This window comes from Mobula birostris, chromosome 7 (assembly GCF_030028105.1).
Source record: "Mobula birostris isolate sMobBir1 chromosome 7, sMobBir1.hap1, whole genome shotgun sequence".
In the NCBI taxonomy this organism is placed as follows: Eukaryota; Metazoa; Chordata; class Chondrichthyes; order Myliobatiformes; family Myliobatidae; genus Mobula; species Mobula birostris.
Window position 1 is genome coordinate 10,166,332 of NC_092376.1, and position 10,626 is coordinate 10,176,957.

Below are 10,626 nucleotides of genomic sequence, written 5' to 3' on the forward strand. Positions count from 1 at the left end.
GGCCACAAACACGCTGCCACAGCTGAGGCTCGAACTAGCGACCTTGAGATAACTAGACGAACGCCTTAACCACTTGGCCACGTGCCCAACACGTCCCAGGAAGGTAGGACAATGGGGGGAGATTTGACAGAGGTATACAAAATTGGGGCCGGCTGGTGGGGTAGTGGCATCAGCACTGGACAGCAAGGCAGATGGTCGTGAGTTCAAACCCAGCCGGGTCCCAACCTGGGCAGTAGCAGTATCCACACAGAAGAAAGGCCTGGCAATCTACTTCCGTTCTTGTCCTGAAAACTCTACGGACCCTATGGTCCATGAGATCACAAAGAGTCAGACTTGACTAAACAACTGAACAACAATATAAAATTGAGGGGTACGGGTAGGGAAAATGCAAGCAGACTTTTTCCCCTGAACTTGGGTGAGACTTGAACTTAGGTTGAGGGTAAATGGTGCAATATTTAAGGGGGGAACTGAAGGGGAATTTCTTTCTCTCGGGGATGTTGCAAGTGTGGAATGATCTGCCAGAGGAAGTGGCGGATGAGGGTGTGATTGCAATATTTAAGAGAAGTTTGGATAGGTACATGGATGGGAAGGGGTATGCAGGGTTATGGTCTGAGTTGGAAATGCAAAATGCAGTATACACTCTGCTTCTGCCCACAGTGACTTCCTGCCTGAATCACTGCAAACTGCAAACTGCAAATCAAGCACTCCCACGCAGCACTTAAAGAAACGGTACTATGGTAATCCAGTCTACGGTTCTCAGCTGCACTGTCTCCAGCCTTCCTTCAGGCACCTTAAAGGGGACTGCAATTTCATTTCCAAACAAGTGCAAAGCAAACCATAACTTCACCTGATTTCCAAACAAAATTAGCTATTGCGTTGCATTGATATAATGATCATACAGTGGGTAAAGATCTATCATATAATAAACATCCTGCCACAGTCCCTGTGACAAATCTTGAGACTCCAGTTCTTGCCATCATCCACATAGAGGTCCACGTCTTCCTTTTAGGACGCTTTGCTTCGTGGTATTGGCCCATGGCATGACAAAGTTTTAGACCAAAGACTACAGCACAGTACAAGCCCTTTGGCCCACAACATTGTGTACAGCATTTAACCTATTCCAAGATCAATCTAATACTTCCCTCCTACACTTTTTTATCATCCATGTGCCTATCTAACAGTTTCTTAAATGCCCCTAATGTATCTGCCTCTACGGTCTCAATATACCCAAGCTGTCCAAAGACGTGTAGGCTAGTGTTCGTAAATTGTAGGCACGCCATGTTGGTGCCAGAGACATGACAACACTTGCAGGCTGCTCCCAGCTCATCCTCACACTGTGTCGGTTGTTGATGCAAGTGATGCATTTGACTGTACGTTTCAATGCGCATGTGACAAATAAGGCTAGTCTTTCACCTTTACTGGTGCATGGATGGCAGGCGAAGCTAAAGCTCGGTGCTGTGTCTCGGTACATTTGCAGGCTTTTCCTCCTCAGACAGGCTGAGGCTAGGTCACAGGTTAATGGTGAAAGATGAAATATGTAAGTGAAACCTGTGGAGGAGCTTCTTCACTCAGAGGGTGGTGAGAGTGTGGAACGAGCTGCCAGCGGAAGAAGTGGATGCGGGTTCAATTTCAACATGTGAGAGATGTTTGGATAGGTGCATGAGTGGGAGAGGAATGGAGGTCTATGGTCCAGGCTATCCTCTCCTATCAGGTTCTTTCTTCTTCAACCCTTCACATTTTCCACCCATCACCTCCCAACTTGTGACTTCATCCCCCCTCCCACCCACCTTTTCCCTCACCTGGTCTGACCTATCACCTGCCAGTTTGTACTCCTTCCCCCTCCCCCCAACTTCTTACCTTGGCTTCTTCCACCTCCCCCCCCCGCCCCCAATTTCCTTTCCAGTCCTGATGAAGGGTCTTGTCCTGAAACTTTGACAGTTTATTCCTCCAATCAGCTTAATATTATGCCCCACCTGTATTAGCCATTCCATCTTGGGAAAAAGTCTATCTATTCACTCCATCTATGCCTCTTTTCTCATACATCTCTCTCAAATAACCTCTTATCCTTTGCTCCAAAGTTCGCTCAAGCTTTTCTCAACAAGACATGCTTTCTAAACCAGGAAGCGTCATGGTAAACATCCTCTGCACCCTCTCTAAATCTTATGCATCCTTCCTATAATGAGGTGACCAGAGATGAACTCAATACTCTGTATAGTCTAGTCTAACCAGAGCTTTATAGAGCTGCAACATTATTTTGTGGCTTTTGAATTCAATCCCCTGATTAATGAAGGCCAACACTTGATACACCTTCTTAACAAATCCCATCAACTTTCATGTCAACTTTGAGGAATCTAGATCTATATAGGAACCCCAAGCTCTCTCTGTCCCTCTGCTCAGAATCCTGCCGTTAACTCTGTACTTGGCCCTCAGGTTTGACCTTCCAAAGTGTATCACTTCAAACTTCTCCACGTTATGTTCTGTGTGTTGTGTGTATTATGTGCTTGGGTTGCTGCTGTAAGCAGTTTTCATTGTATCTCTACCTCATTGTACTTGTGAAAGTTACAATTGGACTTCATCAGCGAAGAGCGAGCTGCCGTTCTCTACAGCACGCACACAAGAGAAGTGCTTTTGACAAGATAGTTTGCAACAGGAGTGGGCTGTTCGCCAACTTTAGTCTGCTCTCCCGTTCCTCTGGCTCACATCTGATTAATGCCAGCTCTATTTACATAACCCACTACGCCTCTAGCTTCTTAGAAATTAGCTCAGCTTCGGCACGTCATCTAAAACTTTGACAAACTTCTAGAGATTCATAGTGGAAGAGCATCCTGACTGGTTGCATCACCAACTGATACGGAAACACCAATGCTGAGGAATGGAGACGCGACAGAGAGTGGTGGATACACAGCCCAGTTTGTCACAGGCAAAGCCCTCCCCATCATTGTGCATATCTACGTGGAGCCCTGCCACTAGGAAACAGAAAGGACCCCCACCCTCCAGACCATGCTCTATGTTTGTTACCGCCATTGGGAAGGAGGTACAGCCTTAGGTCCCACAACAGGTTCAGGAACAGTTATTACCGCTCAACCATCAGGCTCCTGAACCAATCTGGAAAACTTCACATGCCTCAACACCAAACTGATTCCACAACCTATGGACTCACTTTCAAGTACTCAATAACTCGTGTCTTCAGGAGATTATTTTTTATTATTGTCTTCTTTTTCCACATTGGTTGTTTGTCAAGACTTTGTATAGGTATAGTTTTCCATAAATTACTTTTTTTTAATCTTCCCTGTAAGTCATCATATTATATGACATGGGCGGTCACAGTATTTCTGTGACCACGACTGTTCCTGGCAAATTTTTCGACAGAAGCTGTTTGCCATTGCCTTCTTCTGGGCAGTGTCTTTACAAGACGGGTGACCCCAGCCATTATCAATACTCTTCAGAGATTGTCTGCCTAGTGCCGGTGGTCTTGTGATATGCCCCAGCTGCTCATACAACCATCCATCACCTGCCCCCCCCCCATGGCTTCACATGACCCTGATCTGGGGGGCTAAGCAGGTGCTCCGCCTTGCCAAGGGTGACCTGCAGGCTAGTGGAGGGAAAGAGCGCACAAGACCTCCTTTGGTGGAGATGCACCCCCACCCCGCCACCCCTTAGCTGCAAGAAAATGAAACTCAAGGTAGCTTATGGCACTCTGATAATAAATTTACTTTGACTTAACAGTCAAGGGCAGTCTCACAATGTCTGAGTGACCCCAGCATTCAACCTTCTGCAGAAGGGGACTCTGTGTGAACATTCCTGAAGTGAAACTTTCTCTGCATTTCTACTTTCATATTACCATGACTACCTTCAGATACATTTTCTTTCAGGCATTCACAGGAAAAATACAAATACAATAGAATTTTACTAAAAACTATAATAAACAAAGACTGATGGTTGTTGACTTCAGGAGAGCACGGAGCGACAACTCTCCGCTGAACATTGACGACTCCTCCGTTGAGATCATTAAGAGCTCCAGATTTCTTGGTGTTCACCTGGTGGAGAATCTCACCCAGTCCCTCAACACCAGCTCCGTAGCCAAGAAAGCCCAGCAGCATCTCTACTTTCTGCGAAGGCTGAGAAAAGTCCATCTCCCACCCCCCATCCTCACCACACTCTACAGAGGTTGTATCGAGAGCATCCTGAGCAGCTGCATCACTGCCTGGTTTGGGAATTGCACCGTCTCGGATCGCAAGACCCTGCAGCGGATAGTGAGGTCAGCTGAGAAGATCATTGGGGTCTCTCTTCCTGCTATTACAGACATTTACACCACACGCTGCATCCGCAAAGCTAACAGTATTGTGAAGGACCTCACGCACCCCTCATACAAATTCTTCTCCCTCCTGCCATCTGGCAAAAGGTACCGAAGCATTTGGGCTCTCACGACCAGACTGTGCAACAGTTTCTTCCCCCAAGCCATCGGACTCCTCAATACTCAGAGTCTGGACTGCATCTACATCATTTATTATTATATTGTAATTTGTCCTCTACTGCGCCTATTGTCTTGTTTATTAATTATTGTACTGCCCTGCACTGTTTTGTGCTCTTTATGTAGTCCTGTGCAGGTCTGTAGTCTAGTGCAGTTTTTATGTTGTTTTACGTAGTCCAGTGTTGCCTTGTGCTGTCTCACATCGTCTAGTGCAGTTTTGTGTTGTTTCATGCAGCATCAGGAGGAACATTGTTTTGTTTTTACTGTGCACTGTACCAGCAGTTTACGGTCGAAATGACAATAAACTTGACTTGACTTGACAAAGAACCAAAGTGCAAAAGAAGACAAACTGTTTGCAAATAAAACAAAATACTGAGAACGTGAGTTGTAGAGGCCTTGAAAAAAGCTGCAAGTTACAGAACCAATTCAGAGTAGTGGTGAATGAAGTTATCCATGCCGGTTCAGGACCCTGATAGCTGAAGGGTAGTAACTGTACCAAAACCTGGTGGTGGGGGGATCTAAGGTTACTGTACCTCCTGCCCGATGGTAGTAGCAAGAAGAGAATGTGGGTTGGATAGCAGGAGATACTTCGGAATCTTTTTGACACTCTAAGCAACTCAATCAATCAAATCAGTCACATTGAAAGAATAAGCGAGCCAGGGTTTTTCTCTTTGGGGTGAAGGAGGATGTGAGGTGTATAAGATGATAAGAGGAATAGACAGCACAAACAACCAGCCAGTGCCTTTTTCCCAGGGTGGCAATGGCTAATAGTAGAGGACATCCTTTTAAGGTGACTGGAGGAAAGTTTCATGGAGCTGACAGACATAATTTTCTTTTTCCACACCGAGTGTGGAAAGCCCTGTCGGGGCGGTGGTAGAGGCAGATACGTTAGATGCATTTAAGAAACTCTTAGATAAGCATATGGATGAAAAGAAAACAGTGGCTATGTGGGAGGGAAGGGTGAGTAGATTAAAAGTAAGCTTTAGAGGTGGGTATAATAACAATGTTCAAGAGACATTTAGACAAGTACTTGGATAGGAAAGGTTTAGAGCAAGGGTTCCCAACCTGGAGAGCACGGACCGCTTGCTTAATGGTATTGGTCTACAGCATAAAAAAGGTTGGAAACCCCTCGTTTACAGGGATATGGCCAAACACAGACAATGGGACCAGCTGGCTAGACAATTTGGTCGGAATAGGGGGATTGGGCTGGTTAACTCTCTGATCCTAGGTAAGGTGGATGACCATGGGTTCTCTACCCAGGACAGGAAAATTCTAAAACTAACAGGAAATGGTTTCAATTGAGGAGGGAACTATTTAAAGAGCAGCAGTCCACACAAAGTGCAGGAGGAACTCAACAGATCAGGCAGCATCTCTGAAGAGCAGTAGCAGTCGACATTTCAGGCCGAGACCGTTCATCAGACTGGAGGGGCCAGACTGAGGCGGTGAGGGAGAATCACCAGGTCTTACTTATCTGTACTCCTTTCCCTACCCCATCACCACCTTCTTATTCTGGCTTCTGCTCGCTTCCTTTCCAGTCCTGATGAAGGCTCTTGGCCCAAAACATCAACTGTTCATCCTCCTCCATAGATGCTGCCTGACTTGACGAGTTCCTCCAGCATTTTCTGTGTGTTGTTCAAGATTTTCAGCATCTGCAGAATCTCCCATGTCTATTTAACGGCGATCTGAGAGGCAACTTTTTCCACACAATGGATGCGCAGAGCAAGCTGTCAGTGGAAGTGGTTGAGCAGATACAATTACAATATCTAACAGACACTTGTACAGGTATAAGGGTAGGAAAGTTTTGGAGGAATGTGGGCCAAATGTGGGCAAATGAAGGCATCTTGGGCAGAATGGACTAGTTGGCCCTAAGGGGCTGTTTCCCTGCCTGTATAACTCTCTCAAGATTCTACCCCCACCCAGAGGCCAATCTTTTCACTAAAATTGCCAGAATGCCCTGGCTAGCTCTGAAGTGAGGTTGCCACTGCAGCACGTGCAGGACGACAGCCCCCTGGTGCATAAGAACATCCCACAAGCACAAAGTTTGCAGTTGGTGGGAGTTTGTCGAGTGCACACTAAGCAAAGTTGCAGCTCTATAGAACTCTGGTTAGACCACACTTGGAGTATTGGCTTCAGTTTTGGTTGCTTCATTACAGAACTTCAGACAGAGTGCAGAGGAGGTTCACCAGAATGCTGCCTGGATTGGAGAGCACGTCTTATGAGGGAAGGTTGAGTGAGCTTTTCCCTTCGGAGAGGAGGATGAGATGCAACTTAATAGTTTTATGTAAAATTATAAGAGCCACGGATAGAGCAGACAGCCAGAGACCTTTGTCCAAGGCAGCAACGGCCAACACAGAGGAGATCCTTTTAAGCTGAGTGGAGTAAGTATAGGGGAGAATGTCAAAGATTATTATGGCACGGTAGCATAGTGCTTAGTACAATGCTTTACAGTACACATGATCAGGGCTCATCTCTCGATGGTGCCTTGTACATTCTCCCTGTGACATTGTGGGTTTCCTCCGGGTGCTCTGGTTTCCTCCCTCGGTCCAAAGATGTTCCAGTCGGTAGGTTAATTGGTCATTGTAAATGAGGGTAGGATTAAATCATGGGATTGCTGGGCGGAACGACTCGAAGGGGGAAGAGCCAGAAGGGCCTATTCCACGCCGTCTCTCAATAAAATGAAATTTTTAAATCACACAGAGTGGTGGGTACCTGGAATGCATTGCCGGGGGGTGGTGGTAGACGCAGATACGTTAGAGACATTTAAGCAGCTCTTAGTTAGGCACATGGATGGTTATGGAGGAAAGGGTTAGATTGATCATGGAGGAGGGTAAAAAGTTAGCACAACATTCAGGTCTGAAGAGCCCGTACCGTGCTGTACACCACCTCCACAGATGCTACCTGACTTGCTGACTCCAGCAGACTGCTTGTTATACACAATTCCATCCCATTTAACCACATTAACCCTGCACAGCCTCAGGGAATCCCAGCCTTTGCAAAGTCTATATGCAAACACTATCGCCATTCTAATTCCAATGTTCCTGGGTCTGTAAGATCAGTTTTGGAAGGGACCCACCTTTAGGTTTGGGATATAGAGAGTCTTTCTCTCAGGGTTGTGATGCTGAGGCTTTATAAGGGACTGGTGACGCCTCACCTTGAGTATTGTGAACAGTTTTGGGCCTCTCATCTTAGAGAAGATGTGCTGGCATTGGAGAGGGTCCAGAGGAGGTTCACAAAGATGATTCCAGGGATGAAAGTGTTATCATACGAGGAACATTTGATGGCTCTGGGTCTGTACTCGCCGGAGTTCAGAAGGATGAGAGGGGATCTCATTTAAACCTTTTGAATGTTGAAAGGCCTAGACCGAGTAGATGCGGAAAGGATGTTTCCCATGGTGGGAGAGTCTAGGACAAGAAGGCACAGCCTCAGGACAGAGGGGCGCCCTTTCAAAACAGAGATGCAGGGAAATGTCTTTAGCCAAAGGGTGGTGGATTTGTGGAATTTGTTGCCATATGCAACTGTAGAGGCCGGTGTATTTAAGGCAGAGATTGATAGGTTCTTGATTGGGCATGGCATCAAAGGTTACGGGGAGAAGGCCGGGAATTGGGGCTGAGGAGAAGACAGAAAAAGAGGTTCAGCCATGATTGAATGGCGGAGCAGACTTGATGGACCAGATGGCCTAATTCTGCTCCTATGTCTTAATGTCTTATGGTCAGGGAAATGGAGATGGCAAGGGCTTAGGTTGAGTGTGGAGAGATTTACTAGAACAATTCTCCTCAGAAGCAGGCTGCTCGGCCCATCCTACCTGTACTATCCAACTAAGTTTACAAGTTACAGCGAGAGGTTGGGCAGGCTATGACTTTATTCACAGGGGTGACCTTATCGAAGGTTTTTCAATCATGAGGGGCATAGATAGGGTAAATGCAGGGTCTCTTCCCCTGGGCTGAGGAATCAAGAACTAGAGGGCATAGGTTTAAGGTGAGAGAGGCAACTTTTTCACTCAAAGGATTGTCCTTAAATGGAAGAAGGAAGTGGTTGACGCAGGTAAACTGTTTAAGACATTTAGTCAGGTATGTGGATAGGAAAGGTTAAGAAGGATATGAGCCAAACATAGGCATATGGGACTAACTTGGTCAGTATGGAGCAGATGGACCAAAGGGCTTGTTTCCAACCTGTCTGACTCTATAACCTAAAATGTTTCGGCCCTCGCAATCTGATACCTTTTCAAATATCTCAATGCAAAAATATATACCCCTAATAATACATTTTATTAGGTACACCTGCTCGTTAAAGTAAATATCTCATCAATCAATCATGTGGCAGAGGTTCAGGTGTTGTTCAGACCAAACGTCAGAATGGGGAAGAAATGTGATCTAATTGACTTTGACCGTGGAATAATTGTTGGTGCCAGATGGGGTGGTTTGAGTATCTCAGAAACTGCTGATCTCCTGGGATGTTCACACACTAAGCTCCCTAGAGTTTACAGAGAATGGTGTGAAAAACAAAAAAAAACATCCAGTGAGTGGCAGTTCTGAGGGGTGAAAATGCCTTGTTAATGAGAGGCACAATAGGCTTCTGATAAAGGTTCTGGGCCTGAAAAGTTGACTGTTTACTCCTTTCCATAGAGGCTGCCTGACCTGCTCAGTTCCTCCAGCAACTTGTGTATGTTGCTTGGATTTCCAGCATTTTCGGATTTTCTCCTGTTTATGTTGTTAATGAGGGAGGTCAGAGGAGAATGGCCAGATTGGATCAAGTTGACAGGAAGGCGGAAGTAACTCGAATAAGGACGCGTTACAAACACGAAGGTGCAGAAGAACATCTCTAAGCACACGACACGTCCAACGTTGAAGTGGGTGGGCTACAGCAGCAGAGGACCACGGACGGACAGTCAGTGAGCACTTTATTGGGTACAGGAGGTATCTAATAAGAGTGGCCACTGAGTTGTTCTCGCCGGCGGGCTTAATAAACCGCAGCGTCCCAAAAGGCGGCGGTCTTTCACTCAGAAACACTTGCCACCACGGCCGGCCAATGCACCGAGTACCCGTTCAATTAGATCTGCGCCAAGTCCACTGCACATCCTGCAACAGCCAGCCGCGACAAAAGTTACAGCGAGCCCGCGTGTGTGGTCCCAGCGTCCGCGACTCGCGGCTCCCGTGCGAAAATACACTGCGGTTGTACTTTCATATCCAGCCCAAATGTAAGATCATCTCCGTTTATTTATTCCTGGGTATAAAACTCGCCAAGGTGCCGGCACCAAACAGCACGGGACGCTTTCTAACCGACGCCCCCTCCCCAGACAAAGAAAATAAATATATTTTTAAAAGGGGAACTTTTATCTATATAACAGGTGGGCAATGGACGACACTCCGTCATGGGGGAACAAAAAAGATTGCAACCACATGATCCCATTGTCCATTAAATATACAAATGGTAATTTTCGATACTCACTGTTTCACGGTTCCTTTGGCAGATTGTATACAATATAATTGTTGTATCGAAGTTAATCCGACAGCGCTCGGCTAAATAAATACTTATCATGTACACAGATCGGGAATTTTCCACTTAAAAAATATGACTAAGTGAATCTATAATCCGGGTGCGACAGTAGACCGATAGAGAGAGTGAGTCGGTCTGGTCTGCGACCGACTTTAATCGCGAGGCGGTCACAGCGGCGACTGAGTCGGCACTTCGCATCTACCTGACCTCGCTGCGAAAGTTGGAGAGAGGGGAGGCGGGGCGGGGCGGGGCGGGGCGGGGAGGGATGGGAAAGGGAGGCGATAGGGATTGGAGGGGGGTAGGTGGGAGGAAGAGAGGGGAAGGGGGTGGGGAAAGGGGTTAGAAAGGGAGGGGGAAGGGGTGGAGGAGGGGAAGGGGGTTAGGAAGGAAGGGGGTTAGGAAGGGAGGGGGAAGGGGTGGGGGAGGGGAAGGGGGTTAGGAAGGGGTGGGGGAGGGGAAGGGGTTAGGAAGGAAGGGGGTTAGGAAGGGAGGGGGAAGGGGTGGAGGAGGAGAAGGGGAAGGGGGTTAGGAAGGGAGGGGGAAGGGGTGGGGGAGGGGAAGGGGGTTAGGAAGGGGTGGGGGAGGGGAAGGGGGTTAGGAAGGGAGGGGGAGGGGAAGGGTTGGGGAGAGGGAGGGGAAGGGGGTTAGGAAGGGAGGGGGAA

General features: G+C 47.2%; 1 protein-coding gene across 1 annotated transcript in view; it reads right to left on the reverse strand.

Moving 5' to 3' along the window:
- gdpd4a (glycerophosphodiester phosphodiesterase domain containing 4a) overlaps positions 1–10,174 on the reverse strand; it is a 101,595-nt gene extending 91,421 nt beyond the window's left edge. The window contains exon 1 of the mRNA XM_072262609.1: positions 9,917–10,174. The gene's annotated coding sequence lies outside the window, so the exon portion shown is untranslated. The remainder of the gene's footprint in view (positions 1–9,916) is intronic.
- Between the last annotated feature and the right edge of the window lie 452 nt (positions 10,175–10,626).